This window comes from Epinephelus lanceolatus, chromosome 3, assembly GCF_041903045.1.
Source record: "Epinephelus lanceolatus isolate andai-2023 chromosome 3, ASM4190304v1, whole genome shotgun sequence".
Taxonomy (NCBI): Eukaryota; Metazoa; Chordata; class Actinopteri; order Perciformes; family Serranidae; genus Epinephelus; species Epinephelus lanceolatus.
The window spans coordinates 37,521,325-37,538,712 of NC_135736.1; positions in this window are offsets into that span (position 1 = coordinate 37,521,325).

Sequence of the window (17,388 nt, forward strand, 5' to 3'; positions counted from 1 at the left end):
CGGTGTGGGTTTGTAAATAGAAAATAATGGGGGCGGCTGTTTTGACGTGCGTCATATGGTGCCGGTGTGTTTTGGCCTTTAGCTTATAAAGTCCCTCAAAACAGAGTTCTCAGACCTATGATTGTCCCTAATTCTTACGGTGCAAACACAATAAAGGAGGAGGCTATTAGAACTACATACTTATAACTATGAGAAAGTTCCTCCAAAGTTCTGAGTTTGCATTAAACGGGGACAGGTCAGAAAATAGGAAAGCCTTTGTCCCACCCTGAATTGTCCAGTGCTTGTTCCCTGGTTGGGTCCTCAGCAGCCTGTATGTGCTCTATGTTTTACTTTCTTTTGTTGCCTTGTTATTTTGCCTTTGTTTTTATTGATTGCATGTTTCATTGTCTGAGTGCTCGATTGTATTTTGTGAGGCTCTTTGTGAATTTCATTTCTGTGAAGGGTGCTATATCAAATAAATTTACCATTCATTTGTTATTATTAGACCAAACCCTAAACCAAAAGTCAACATTGGCCTCCATGCTGCTTTCTACTCTTTACTAACCCGTTTTCTGGGCCGTCTTTTTTTTTGTTTTTTTTTAAAGATATTTTTTTGGGCATTTTGCCTTTAATGGACAGGACAGGTAAGCATGAAAGGGGGGGAGAGAGAGGGGATGACATGCAGCAAAGGGCCACAGGCTGGATTCGAACCAGAGCCGCTGCGGCAACAGCCTTGTACATGGGGCGCCTGCTCTACCCACTAAGCCACTGGCACCCCGAGTGACACGCAAGTTTAAAGGAAAAAAAATAACTTATCTGCTGCAGAGCCCTGCACATGGCTCTGGTTTAAAAATCCCACATTCATTCTGGTAGAAACTGTATGTTTACTGTATGTTTTGAGGCCTTTTATAGTATTTGCAATTTTTACATGGAAGGACAACTGTCTGCGAAGAATACCGTTCATATACAACTAATGTGCATTAGCATGTTTTGAAGGAAATGTTATGCTGACAAGATAAAAAAAATAAAAAAAAATATTTGTATTGACATGAAGAGGACACGTTAATATGAAATGCATCTCAAAATCATTCACTGTTGATGCATCTTACTTGTTTTCTGAAGCTTGATCGGATTAACGCAGCACGCATTGAGTTTATCAATATTTAACCAAAGCCACAATTTTTCATGAACATAGAGTTTTACTAGCCTAAACCTGATCGCACAAGATGCAGAACCTGAACCCCATCTCTGGTGTTACATACAACCGTTCATTCTGACCAGCTGCATATGTCTGCTGTGTCACAGGACACAATGACATTTCCTCTAAACCGTATTTGGAAAACCAAATTAGTTGTTGATAACAAGAAAGACTCTTATGCATATAACTACTTAATAACTGATAAATGAAGCCCATTGTGCTGAAGACATGATGACGGGTGCTGTCATACAGTAAACTCATGAATCTGAACATGATGACTCATAATTCTCGTGTATGGCTGCGGGTTTCCGTGGGTCATGGACTTACGCCACATCCAAACATTCACACAGCACTCAAACATGCATGCATGTCCACACACACGCATCTCTGTAGCATTTTTTAAATGACTGAGTAAGAATAAAAAAAAACTACAGAGAGCATGGTGCTTATCCATAATTCACACTTTGAGGTCACACTATCTACCCTGCCTCGCTCTCCCCTCTCTCTCAACTTGAACTTATGAACTCTGCATTCCTTTTCCATAAAGTGAGGGCAATCAAAGTGCACCAGAGTTGTTCCAAAGTGCCCCCAACTGGAAATTGTGAATACTGGGGAGAGAGAGAAAGAGAAACGAGGGAGGGAGAGAGGTCTACCTGTGTTATGGAGTGATGGAGGTCATAGGGTCATCATTGCCAAAAGCTGTTAATGGACATGACATAGCACCTTGTGGCTCTTGTAAAACTGGGACAAAATAAACAGGGCTGCACAAGTGCTGACTGTAAGGCGAGCAAGAGGCCAGGTTTAGGGTGGTTAAGGACTGTTCAAAGTACAGGTCCAGGAGCAAAGGAGTAACTGTGTTTTCAAGACATTGACTGAAATTGTAAATACCTCCTCAAATGACTAATTTGATATTTTGTTCATCATTTAGACGAGAGGAACCTCAATGTAATTGTATTTTCACAGAGGTGATATATTCCGTTAACCCAAGAGCCAAATAATATTAAAATAACAACTGGCATGTAAAATTCCTAAATTTACTTTTACCATTTTACTTGAATTGCAACAATTTTGAAAACAGAAAAAAACAGAGGTATACATTTGTATTCCTTTTTATCTTTATTTTAACAGGACACAAACCTTTGAGACACATCCATGATTGCTATGTGTTTAGACATTTGAGCTGCAACTTGTCAGAAAGACCATAAAAGGTTCAGTCTTATAAGATTACATTCAAAATGGTGCAACGCATTGTCATGTTTTTTTGTTTTTTTTTTAAATTCTTTTGTTTGTTTGTTCCCTTTTACTCCCTTTCTTGAAGTGACTAGAGTTGCAAAATTATGGGAATTCTGCAGGTAGAAACTTGTCATGAACATTCGTGGAAATTTATGGGAATTAATGGAAATTAAATTTGAATATATGGGTTATTTGCTCAGGCTACATGTATCGTCATATGTAGATAGTATGAAACCTTTTTCCTATATGGCAAGGTGACATTATTCGCCATTTTGACAATCATACATTAATTTGTCAAATACACACAATGTGAAATTTGACATGTGGTTAGTTACTTAGTTGGCAAATCAAATGAAGGATTTCAGAATTTCAGTCTTGCAGTACAACAATGACTGCATAGACGTCCTGAATAAGTTTGTGCCAAGGTAACTAAAATTACTATTTTTGAAACTCAGAACCAGTTTTTATGCTAGGACCTTGATTTAATGTTTTATTCACCAATCCATCCCTTTCAGACAGTTTTTTATGTAAAATTGTATTATACTTTAATGTTACATCTCTGCCTCTTCGTGTCCACATAATCCTTTGTAACAAAGTTAACATACGGGTTCATTCACACGGGATACAGCACTGGCTGCATAGCTTGGCCACTTTAATCCTCTTTCATTTTATTTTGCCTCCACCTCAAGAAGGTCACACTTATGCCCAGAGAACAACAACCCCTGAGCTGATAAGGATATGGTGCCTCGTCAAGCACACTTCACCAGGGTGGATATCATCAAGCTCATGTCACCAGAGCAGTGAAATTTCCAACATCAGCTCTCACACAGATAAATATTGAAAGTTGAAGCCGGAGACAGAGAGGCTGAGCAGTGAACAGTTAACAAGCATCATCACGGCTGTTCCTGGCACCAACACCGTATTATCTCCTAATTTGTCAGTTAGCACTCCTGCATCCCTGTCAAGGCTCATTGACTGCAGTCTTGCTATGCTAGTATGTCACTTAATGTACAGCTGTTCAGAGTTGATGGGGAAATGGCAGCTCTGTCATTTGCACTTATGGTGATCTCAACCATTCAATAGCTGCCCATTCCAAACAGGCACGGCATCCTAATAGAGCAGTCACATAATTGGAAAGGTTGAGCTGTTCAGACATGAACGAGGTCAAGGAAGCATCCTTGTAATCCTTTGCAAGATGTTTCAACAGTGAACTTGACCTGTATTACATTGCCTGATTATGTGATTTACATTTCTTGATAGGATACAAGTTTTCTTAAAACAGTACTATAAAAGCATGTTGACTTTAAAGCTACTTTTGGCCACTAGGGGGGGCACAACTCCCAAACCAGCTGACTAACACAGCTTTAGGCCCTGTTCTTTAAATGTAGCGTAATCAATTCAGGCTAAGATGCTGTAATCAGGCTTAATAATCCTGTTTATTGTCATCCAGCTAATTTTGTTCTTTGAAAGCAGTTAGGGGATCAATTTGTTAATCCTGGATTAATTTATTTATGCTCTTCCTGTGAAATCACGGCAAAATGAGTTGAGTTGAAACCATCGTAACCGCCAAACATGCACTGGGGAAACAGATTCTTGGACATATGCTTTACGTGTGTTCTTGTTTTTTCAGGGGTGTAATTTTGTTCTATTGTGCTCCACAATGTTTCCATTGTCTCCATTCTGTTAAACATTACCAGCGGATGTGGTGAGACTACAAATGATGTTGGTGCATGATTGATGAACTTCTCCTGAATGGATGTGAAGGAGAATTTCCAGTGATGATCAAAAAGACATGTTCAATTAATTAGAGAAGTTAGTGGTACCCATCCTAGACCAGATGTGACATCATGACTTCGGCTCACTATTATGTCCTTTAGAGCTGTAACAGTGAACATGTTAGCAAAAAAAAACCTACTTACACATCTGCCACAGAGCTGTTATCTCCTCACTAAAGTTGTGTTTCTGGTCACTTGATAAATTTGAGTCCAATATTCACTCTACTTTAAGCTCTGTTTTGTTCTCCACCTGCTAAATGTTTGACTTTCTACATCAGCTGGCTTTGTCTGTCTACTGTTTGGGGCTGGACAGGTAATACACACAGCATTTTTTTGCAGAAAACAGCTGTCTGCTGGAAAGGTGTCTGGTGAGAAAGGCGAGACTGAATCAAACAGTAAATGCAAAGCGTCCTTTCGTAGACGTCATCCTTTTTATCAGTCCTCATTTTTTTCTCAGCCCTAGAGGTCTACTCATAACTTCTCTTCTTGTCTGCAACAAAAGAAAGGGGTGAAAAGAACCAGGGAACTCATAGTGGGTTCACTACATCATCAAGGGTCAACAGACCACAATATAATTACAGTACATGTGTCAGAGGTGAGCTTGTACTTTGGACTGTTGACATTAGTGACACCTATGTTATTTAGCATCAGCATAGCTAGCTGACAAGGTTAACTTTTTGTGCACACAAATTGCTCGAAAGCACAAAGTCTATTCATTCCTGCACAGCTGTGAGAGGGTGCATACAAGCACAAATCAAGCACAAATTGCAGATTGCAGCATTAATCAGAATTCTCCTAGCAACAAGGCAGTCTGCCACTGTGCTTGACTGAAATCCCATGATGGCAGCCGCCTATTCGTTTCTTTATTTAAACCAAAGGAGTAAGTGGAGCCCAAGAGTTGGCTTGAGGCTTATTTTGCCTCCTTTGCACACTGCAGCAACTTCTACAATTCTTTACTTTTAATCTCTAGGGTGAGCTGTAATGCGTTCTCTGAGCAGAACTAGACTGACCCTGTGAAGATACTCCTGGGAGTGGAGTATCTCTTCACACTGTTTTAAAAATATTTTTTGTTTTTAATTATTTAATTTTGTACAATTTAAAATACACAAATTGACTAAGATAACAAGTAATAATCTAGGTAGAGGCCAAAAATCCAATGGTCTTATTTGAAGACGCCACCTAATCAATGTTAAAATTTCATTGAGAACATGAACATTAACACACAAAAAATCAAATGACAACATAAAAGTAATTGGCAAACTAATCATAAGAAAAATATAGCAAAACAATAAAGGTATTTGATTGCAGTAGGAAAATGTGAGTGTGTGTAAAGTGTATATATTAGGATATGAAGCTCAAGAAAAACTTCAGTCAGGGAGTCTATACTTTTGCATACTTAGGCCTGCATATATTTCTCACACCATCTGTTATTCATGGCTGACAACTGAGGTATTAGCTGTCCTATCAGCAAATCACATCTAACCTAAAGCACAGCGACATACCTACATTGTTAGTCTATCATCTTGCTGCCGTCATTTTAAATATGATTCTCTTTTTGCCTTTAGTATCCTCATGCTGCAGTTGTGCGCACCCTGCAGCTCCCCATCACTGCCTAGTGTTCGCAGATTCATCAGCTTTATCAGTCTCAGCAGAGTCACCAGCCACCAGCCGCCACCTGTGTCCGGACTCCATGGAGGGATTTATCTTGCTGCTCCTCAGGTGCCCCTTTATTACAAAATCTCCCTGTAGAGTCTAAGTGCCAAAGTCTTTCAGTCAAACCATCACATATCATCTGTTAATCTACACATCTGTAATCTGTAAACAGCTATGTTTACGTCAGTCCCCTGTCTCTCTTGACTGAAATACTGACGTCAATAAAAGTAAGAATCTGAAATTTCTAGAATAGAGCAGAAGATGAGGTGTACGTTGTACGATGTATCCTAAAAATAAAAAAAAATTCCCAAGGACCAAAATTTTGTAAAGAGTAGGAAAGGACTCGCTGAAACTAAAAATTTGAAACTATGATCACTAACCTAAAATAACGTTTTTCTGAGTTAATGACATTTTTACATTATTACCTCAGGTTATTGAGAAAAGTTTGCATGGAAATAAAAAAGGTTTTTCTGAGATCTCGCTAACTCAGAGAAAAAACAAGAGCTGAGTTTTCACATGCTTGAGCCATGGTGACATATTCTTCAATGGTGTTGTTATAAGCTCTGGGTGACATGGTTTGGTCATCAGCCTTTAAGGCCTGCAAGGCCCAAAGTTCACTAGCATAGAGCCAGAAACCTCCACAAGATAAGATAATGTCTACATTTTTTTGACTACAGGAACAAATGACTCAATACTAGAGACAGACATAATAACACAAGCATGTCAGTATGTAGTCCAATTAAAGACACTGCAAAGGTGGTCTTAAGAATTAATATAATAATAATAATAATAATAATAACAATATTTTTTTCTAATTAATATTTGTTAATCAGGGTTAAAACCAGGCCAGTGGTAACAGGGGTAAAGCTGAGGCTGGGTTATCAGTGTAATTATGGTTTACATTTATTTGGTCCACACTGAAAAACATAAAAAGAGACACAATATGTAGAAGAAGAAAAGTGTGTCAAAAACGACAGCTATGGAAATGGTGAGGAAAGAGATGAACAGCTAAGAAAAACAATTGACAAAAAACAAGTGGTGACTTGAGAAGAATAGACAGTCGCCACTCAGCGTCTGTTCCACTGTGAATATGGCAGCGGAGCAAAAAAAAGTGTCCCTGCCCTGACCTGGGAGAGACTGACAGCATGTATCAGAGAGACAGAGAGAGGGAGAGCTTGTGTGTAAGTGTGACAGATAGAGTGACAGGGACAGGGACAGGGAAGCAGCAGCGTCCCCAGTGATTGTGGTTTCTTGTCTGGTTACATATTCAGTCCTGACAGACACTGAAGGCTGAATAAGGATTCACTTGACTGGACAGTTACCGACAGAAAAAAAGGCATTATATATATTTGAAAATATCAGATTAGTTCACCACAAAAGGCTGGCAAACCTAATTAATTTATAGAATAAATTAAAGTAGTATTTATTACAGAGCGATTGATCGTTTTATATTTATTTGTGAAGCTAATACATTTTCTTTATTGATCAACCTCATGCATTTTAGTTGCAAAGATTTGTCTGCTTAGCTACTGACGAGCACTAATTTAATTTTACAATATTTGAAATAAACATATTTTTAGTCACACTGTTCATCAACAACTGGTTGTAATTAACATGTAAGGATTTAACTTTGGTAACTGTATAAGCTGTTTTTTTGTTTGTTTTTTTTCCCAGAAATAAGTTTATCAGAAGTTAAATAGAATGATTTAATAATGACGTAAATGCCATGTTGCACCATGCATCCCCAAAATGCAAAAAACAAACAAACAAACAAAAAACTGCAGTTCCCCGAATGGCCACTTGAGGCTGGCTCCAGTAATAAGTCAATCCTCATAGACCCCCATGTAAAAATGCTTAACTTTAAAGCTAAACATGTTCACAGCCTGGTACAAAAATAGTTTTCAGCATTCACGACAACTCTATGAGAGGTTAAACTCTTCCCCCAGGAGGAGCTGGAAAGTGTTACTGGGAAGAGGGACATCAAGGATACTTTGCTCAGCCAGCTGCTACCATGACCCGGCTTCGGATAAGTGGTTGAAAATGGACAGATGGATGGACCCTTAAACCTTTTTTAAGTTAGACCTATTTAAGGGCAGGGCCGCTTGAGTGGCAGGATGTCTGTGAGGCTGCAGTATATGAGTCAGATCCGCCCCTCGCTCCTCCACAGCTCCATCCTCTTATAACAAATATGGTCCCTTCTGATCGCAAAAAAAAGCAAGATGGTGGCGGCCAAAATGCCAAATTTGAGGCTTCAAAACAGAAGTACACAAACCAGTGGGTGATGTCATGGAAGCCATCATTTTATACAGTCTTTAAACGTCACTTTGGATGGAAGGCTTCAACAGAACCAGGTCTCACTCCAAAGTCATCCAAATCCGGCACTTGGGCAGTGACTTGCAGTGTCAGAAACCAACGAAAAAAGGCATCCTTTAACGTTGGCATGATACGTGGCCAGTTGCCATTATAGTTTAATGGCAGTCTGAGTGGAGTGGGCAGGAGGGGTGGTGGATGGATCCAACAAAACCAGCTTTCACCCAAGAGAGCGGTGTTTGGGTCCCAGAAGATTCTAAAGCCAAACCCTGTTCTTTTTTCTAAACCTAACCAATTGCTTTTATTGCCTCAACCAAACCATGTGTGTTTGTTGTCGAAGGAAAACCACGTCAGTTTGCAGTGTTGTAACGACATAGTGCGTTATTTTGAAAGAGACTGTATGTAAACGTTACATTTCTCGGCTTCTTCCCCGGAGCCTTTGTGCTCCACTGTCTGGCAGGTTAACTTCTATCGCAGCGGTGCCTGGACAGCGTGACGTGTGTGGTTGTGCTGCTGCCGTGGTCCCGCCAAATGCCTCCTGCTGCTGCTGTTAATATTAGTCATTAGTCATACTTCTACTGTTATTATACACATATGATTATTGTCACATATGTATACTGTCAGATATTAATATATACTTTCAACATGTTGTACCACAGTAGCCAGAATCATAATCATAATATTATTACTTTCATTAATGTTGTTGTAAGCTACTGTCATTATCGTCTGTCCTGCATCTCTCTCTCTCTCTCTGTCTCTCTCTTTCTGTCTTATTGTGTCATACGGATTACCGTTAATGTATTATGTTGATCTGTTCTGTACGACATCTATTGCACGTCTGTCCGTCCTGGAAGAAGGATCCCTCCTCAGTTGCTCTTCCTGAGGTTTCTACCATTTTTTCCCCCGTTGAAGGGTTTTTTTGAGGGAGTTTTTCCTTATCCGCTGTGAGGGTCCAAAGGACAGAGGGATGTCATATGCTGTAAAGCACTGTGAGGAAAATTGTGATTTGTGACATTGGGCTTTATTAATACAATTGATTGAATTGATTGATTTCCTGTGAAAACTTAAAAGAAGAGAACTTGACACGGTGTCCCAGAACGTCAACAACCAATGCACCCAGGGTACCTTGCATGTTGTATGTGGACACAGAAAGTCCATGACCAAAACGTCAATATGTAACGAGGTCGGAGTGAGAATGTGCAAAAATGCACTTCACTTTTTCATCGCTGTTTTCATCTTCTCAGAAATTAAGGTTTATAAAATCATTGTCTTCAACACACACATATTCATCATGGAACCAAGCAAATGGTAACTGGCAGGTGGACAACACCTTCTGGACGGCACCAGAAAATAACAGTCTGATGAAATAGCAGGACAGCAAAACAAAACGCGTGGTGATGTCGTATTGTTTACAAAGAATGGCACAAAATGAATTGCATTAAATAATTTTGTTTTCATTGTTTTATGTAATTAAAAATAATTAGTTTCTTGTTGTTAAGATTACCCATGTTTTCTATTTCTGTGAGGCAGCCACACAACATCTGGTTATACCTTTTTTCATTGAGGATGGAAAAAAGTTCAAATATTTCAATGGGCTTGCACCTTGGAGGAGAGTCATCGTCTCACTTGACTCATTAGTGTAACACAACACAGGTGTGTAAGCTACAGCAGACAATGACCCTGACCAAGACCTGTGAGTCGCAATGCGTTGGTCTTTATTATCTATATTGCTGTGTAAAATAAAGGCATTTCTTTACTCATGCAATGAGCCCTTCACAAGACGGAATAAACACAGCACACCTGAAGTATCCAAAGAGCACCTGTATGTGACTGCTACTAAGACCCAGCCATGCTTCAAATGTTTTAACTTTGGATGGCAGTGCCGTCCACCATTACCGTTACTGTAATTCTCTCATCTAATTTTACCATCCTGCTCTCGTTAACGAAAGTGTTATTTGGTTTCCTGTCTTCCGTCTGTCCATGTGAAAGCAGCATTAATGAGTGTGAATGTGTTTGTCCATATGTGTCAGCGCTGTGGTATGCTGGCAATATAGTTTTGGATCTACACAGCCTCTTACCTAATGCATGCTGGGATAAGCTGCAGGCCAATGTGATCCTGAACAGGATAAGTGGTTTGGAGAATGAATGGATGGATGGATGGATGTTGACACGCTTATGTGGTGTTTTGCCCCCCATCATTTCATTACTACTTTTTTTTTTCTTTTTTCTTTTTTTTTTTTTGGCTGTTTTGGATCAGAAGCACGACCTGATGGGTGGCTACATTTCAGCCTGATGTTGCCAGAAAGAAAATAAAAGGATGAAGTGAAAGCAGGTCCTACAACATGTCTGGACAAACCAAATGCAAAAACACAGCAGCGCTTTTTGTTTTTAAATGACAAACGTCAGGTGCGATTACACCTTTAAAGATGTATACAAATCATTAAGAAAGAGTGAAATGAATCATACGTGTAATAGGAACAGCAGCTGGTCTCTGTCTCTCCTCCACTTTCCATCTCTCCATCTCTGCAGCCATCCTAAAATCCATCCATACCTCTAAATAAAGAGGTTAACATGACCGGGCCTGGCGTCTAAATGTGATTACTGAAGTGATTTTTTAGCCCATCCAACCACTAATGTGACAGGCAGCCATTTTCCGCTAGAGTTACACAAACACACACACGCACGCACAAACACACACAGATCCAGCGCCCTCGTGTAGAAATACACACCACATCCTGCGATACACACAAAAAACACACACAAACACAAACAAACTCCCCAGACACTCATAAAATTAGATGGACAGAGATGAGAGGAGGGATGGGTAAAAGGTGGTGGTGGAGGTAGGGGAGGAGGGGTCAGGGACAACTGGGGAGGGAGGAATTTGATTGTTATTGCTTCCTCTGGGTCTGTGCAAGTGTGTGTGTGGCATATGAGTGTGTGTGTGTGTGTGTGTGTGTGTGTGTGTGTGTGTGTGTGTGTGTGTGTGTGAGTGAGAGAGAAACAAAGACAGAGAGGGAGAGATAAAGGCGATGAGAAATAATACGTAGAGACGAACATAAAAGAGAAAAGGGAAAAACAAAGAGAGACGTACAACATCAATACATTAATTTACAGTAGATTAACTGATCCCACCTCTCTAACCTCACGCGTCAAGACAGTTGCTCAGTCACTTGATAGAAAATGTATTACTATCATTTTATTATGACATGAAAATTTAATTCATATAATGTCTCACACGTCATTGTATTCAACCTTTGCGCTTAAGTGATTCATTTATCGGTGGATATAATCATTTGTTGCAGCTTCACATCTTAATGTCACAAATTCACAACACTGGTTAGGAAGTCAAAATGATGAAGGTCGTGTAAGGCGAGCTTCTTTTCAGGGGAAATTATCATTACTGTCTTTCATTAAGTAAAAAAAGACTGAAAGTGTTAAATAAAAGCAGTATACTGTTACTTAAGAGGAATACGTGTTTTTCAAAAGGAGAGGTGACATCTTACAAACAAAAAAAGACTATTTGTATCAAAGGGGGTGAAATTATGAAACAGCTGTGGTAAGAAGCTAAAAAAATACAGCACATTTTCCACATTAAAAATAGTTTATTTAACAAATATTAAAGTCCGAATGGCCTGTTGGCATCATACAAATTGTACATTTTTGACATCATTTGGTTGTGCATTGTGAGGAGGGTCGTTTGCCGTTTGTAAAGAGTAATGGCCTTTGAATATCTGCACAACTGCTTACACCAACATAAATTTGAAATAAATAGTTCACCCAAACCGAGGTCCTCATTTTATTAACAGAATAAGGTTAATATCTTCTTGACTTTGCACAACTAAGTACATTAAATTAGAACTGAACTTAAATTTAAAGTACTTTTCCTTCACTTGAAATATCACCCACTAGATATATTTGGCAGTTAAAGTTACAATGTACTTCACGGATCAATATTTAACATGCAAAACATGTATAATACAATGCATCGTCATTGAAACTCACTAATTATGTATAATAGATTGAATTAGCTCTACCTTGGTGTTTCTCCGGAAGCTCTCACAGAAGAAACATGCAGGTTTGGCTAATGGGAGACGATGATGTGAATATGAGCGTGAATACCCTGCCTCTCGCCCGGTGCCAGCTGGGATCAGCCCTCCGCAACCATTGACACAACTGATGGACGGATAATAAGAATTCATTTTGTTAATATGAGAAAATGAAACACTTGGACAGGGCCTATTCTTCATCATGAGTACTTTAATTTGATATATTTAAGTACATTTTGCCAATCTTTAAACTACATTTGAACATAAAACATTTCCTTGTAATGACATAAATTACAACACTTTATCAAACCTTTAGTTTCTTAGTAATTTTCTAGGACATTTCCTGGAAAAAAACTGCATTATTTTGTATTAATTACAGGGAGCAAAACATTTTTTTTTTGATAAAGTACACAAAGTCTTACCTCATTTAGTTAAGTTTTTAGGAAAGAATAAGAAAACATATGTGCAGTTTGTTTATTTGCAGAGGGACTTTCTTGAAAAATGGGCTGAAATCTTATTAAAATAATAATGTAAATAACAATTATCAGTATTATAATCAGTACTTATAATCACAAACTTTACTATGAATTTACAGTTGCAAAATAGACACGTTCTAGAAAACAGAAAAAGGAAACAATGGCACCAGTGAAATAAAGTGTTACCAACTATTTATACACTTGCGTAAAATATCTGAAATTGTCTTCCATCACTGGTAACAAGAGTTGTAAAAAAGAGGAAAAAAGAACTTTTTGGGAGCGTAAGTGAAGCCATAAACTGCCGTCAAACACAGATTTTTGTGCGTTTAAACAAACTGTAGGCGGTTTTTGTATTTTGTATGGAACTGGCATAATGTTATAGGCTTCATTGTGTTCAGTTTGTCTTAACAATAAATGGCAATGGAGCACAAATTATGATGCCAAAAGAGATACGAAAAAATACAAAGCTTGCACACAAAGCACTGAAATGTGCTGCGAGAGGAAAGAAAGAGACAGACTGAGAGGGAGCAGGCACAATCTTTATCTCCGTCTTTCTCTCTGTTGCTGTCTGGCTCTTTCTCCCTCTCTACCCTCCTAGACAAATGTGACACTCGGGACTCCCCCTCTTTCCACTCTCCCTTGATGGATAGCACACACACACACACACACACACACACACACACACACACACACACACACACACACATGATGTATTGCCAGAGGGTGGGGGTGTGTGGGGGGGTTGAGGGCTAACGATTACGGGAATTGTCATTCGCCGATCATTCGTCTGCATTTGTAAACCATCAACGTCAAGAGCTCACGCACACACTTCCATACACATATATACACACACACAGATGTTGCTACAAGGGGGGACCAGGGTCATAAGTGTGTGCGTGTGTGTCTGTGTGTGTATGTGAGTGTGTGTGTGTGTGTGTGTGTGTGTGTGCGCGTGTTTCTGGCATTTTCTGTCATCTAATCTCCAAAACTCACATTAAGAACATTAGAAACAGATCATGTATCACTGGTCTGTGTCTGTCCGTGTGTGTGTGTGTGTGTGTGTGTGTGTGTATATGTGATATGTGTATGGGTGTGTGTGCAGGGACACTCTTTCACTGCCTCTTGACACTGATGGGTTGTAAATGCAGATAGATTATTATTATTATCATAGAGAGTGAGGGAAGAAGAGAAGGAAGGAAAGGAAAAGAGAGAGAAAGAAAGTAAACGCAGCTGACGGATGAATTATTTCAGAATATTATACATTCACTGTTTTAAATTTACGCTGACTTAACATCAGCTGATATTCAGCTGATCTCCCTGCAGCGTCAGGACACACCTGTTCACAGAGTGATCTATTTAAAACCACATAATGCAGCATGTTCACGTTCGGGCCCCGGGGACTGAGAATGACATGAATGATAACTTTACATGACTGAAATCTTTTTTTTGTAATTTCGGTTCTGAGTAGAAGACAAAACCACGTCAGCATGCATCCACACAGTGCTCAGCTAATTATCGAGGCCTGCTGGTGCTGTAAAAATAAATTAATTAATTCAAGAAATGTTTGGTGTGTTCAGTAGTTATAGAATATAAACCACAGACACTAATGCAAGCATCCTCTGACTTACTGTGGTTTGATACTATTTTCTTTCTAATGAATGAAAAGTTTCTTTAGCCATATTAAGCCAGCTGTAGATTTCTGTTCCCACAGCTGTCGGAGTTTCTTCTTCTTCTTGTGCTTTCAGTACATTTAAATATGCAGCATTTTAGTATGCTCCTGTTTAACAGAAGTTGTGTACTGTTTTATAAGAAAGCTAATACTTCCCAGACCATATTTACATATACAGTTAATGTATTTATTCCCCCCCCCCCACAATTTTTGCTCTAGAAATGCAGCATGTTTTTTATTTCCTTTATTTTGTCAACAGTTTTATTGTTTTTTTTTTCTTTTTAGACTTAACACACATTCAACAAGGGAAAAGCTGATAAGAAAGATTTAAAACAATGTGATTTCGTATCTCTGTCAGATTTTAAAGCTCTCACAAGTACAAGTACATTGTGTGTAGGTGTTTTGATATTCCTCCATGTTACTGTGTATCGTTTATGTTTTTATTGTGTTATTGTTTGGCTGTAACTCTTTGTGTGCTGCTGCCTTGGACAGGTCTCCCTTGTAAAAGAGATTGTTGATCTCAACAGGACGTATCTGGTTAAATATGGGTTGAATAAATAAAATAAATAAAACATACTGCAAAAAAAAGAACAAAACAAAACAAACAGTAACCAAAAATGAAAAATAAAATAAAGATATAGGAGGAGGGATGAGGTGATGCAACAGTGACATCCATAATGTTATGTCACATACATTGGATCTCATATGCCCATTGTATACAAGCCTTTTAAACTGGAGGCAACTATTTTAAAAATGAACAGACAGTATCCCAGTGGTCTTCCAGGCCCTTATCGACGTCATCCAATAGGCAGGCCGCCCTTCCCATGTTTAGCAAGTCCAGGTTTCCGAGTGAAGTAGGCTGTATTACGCTCCTTCCACTTCAGAAGAATTTTTTCATTAAATTGAATTTCATTTATTTGACACATGGTATGGAGCACAAACATTTCATACACTAACAAAGCAATGGCACACGGAGTAGCAAAAGTACAACCAATGTTACAATAAAGGCTGCTCCAATACGCTCTGCAGGAAATGTAGTGTCCGTCTCAGCTTTTCAGACGAAAGGAACTGCTTTTTGGAGTACCACTGTACATGAACACTGGGCACTGGTTTTTGAACAAAGTTGTCATCGCCGTCTTCTCCCACTAATCCAGATTCTGCCAGCGTGAAGTTTTCATTCTGTTTTTTTTAGCCCAATAATTTATGATTCATAAAAATATGACTATTGTGTGATTATTATTCTTGATATTTACTGTTATGGAGCTTTGTAAGCAATCCACACTGCAAATGAACCCTTAGTTGTTCAGCTCCTATTTGATCTGACAGTGTGTGCGCAAATACACAAATTCTGCTCCCATCCAGGCCCGATGTTGCAATATTACAACATTTCTGTAAAACTTACTAAAATATAAAAAATTAAATAACCCTTCAATTTCTGCATCAGAGGCCTTTTTTAACAACATCTGAGAGGTGAAAAAAAATGTTGCTCTTTTTTCTATATTTGGGTTTTACAGGGTTAAACAGAGGATGGACATTCTTCAAAAAAGCACCAACATACTTTTGGCTTATCTGACTGTAATAACAAAACTAATTTAAACATAGATGGACGGTTTCAAAAATATCTTTCTTTGTAAGTCATTAGGCTTCTATTCGGACATTCCACCAAAATGTGACACTCATCTCCCACGCGATTATCATCACAGAGGTTGCAGATCCTCTGATTTCTGCCCAGCTCTTTATATCTTCAAGAGACTTTAGGAATTCTGTTGTTTATTTTAAAATTACAAATAGCTTGTCTGTACTTTTGGTTTTCATGCAACACATATTTCTCCACTTATATATCACATGATGTCACACTTCTGAGCTCACTTTGCAACTTCTGCATAAACTAATCTTTTAGCCTCTGTTCTACTGACTTAGCAGATAAGCAGCCCAACATCCATACTGTAGGCGCTCGACGGTGACTCCAACTTTATTGTCTAATTTCAGGCCCAGCAAGCGTGCTTTGGCGCACACTGGGAAATTAACATCGAAAAACTCTGGCATAAGAGATAATCGCTTCTAACCAGTGTTTTAACAGCTGGACAGTCCCAGAGCAAGCGGAATAAAGAACCTCAGCTGCCACAATTGTGCCAGCATCAATCTGGATGTCTTGGTTAATCTAACAGGAGTGATGTATGTTCTGCACAGAGTCTTATCTTGCAGTATGGATTTGATTTATTTACAATTATCCAAAATGTTTACCTGAACTTCATCCATGTCCACACACCATACACCTTTCAAACGTAACAGAATTACTTCACTGAAAACAAAACACCGCCTTTAAACAAAGTCCAGGTAGCAATTATGTTTCTTCACTAATTGTAACTGACAAAACAAATTAGTGTTTAACATAATTTGTAGGTACGTCGGTTGGTTTCTTCATTTTACAGCTCACACTCCACATAAAATTGTCATAAATGTGGTGATATTAAAAATAAAATGCTTCCAACATATGCACTGTTGTATCCACATTTAATGAAGGTGAGACTTTTCATGTAATGTGCAACTATGCCTTTTGTTTTAAATTTCAATCAGTTCATGTTCTCTGCAGCCCGTCACAAAAGTCTGGTTTTTAGTCTCTCTATTTCCCACTGCTCTGTTTTTTTTTTATCTTCTTTCTTAAAAATATTTCCAGTGCATCCAGGAATTGACATGTCCATTCACTGAAATTTTATTTTATAATAACTGCTTTCCTTTATTCCCACACATTTATTTTTCTACCCGAATAATGCTAACTTTACTGAAGGTCATTTCACACCAGGCTGACTGTAAAACACAAACAGTGCTTGATCAGTTTATATGAACGCTTCGTTGTCACATGTTGAGAAGAAAACAGCAAAACTGTGGTCAAAGTTCTGAAAATTAGACTCCAGAATAGACTGAAACACGAGCAGATGAATGCTGACATATGGAGGCACAGAAGAGCGCGCGCACACACACACACACACACACACACACACACACACACACACACACACACACACACACTCACAGAGACAGACTG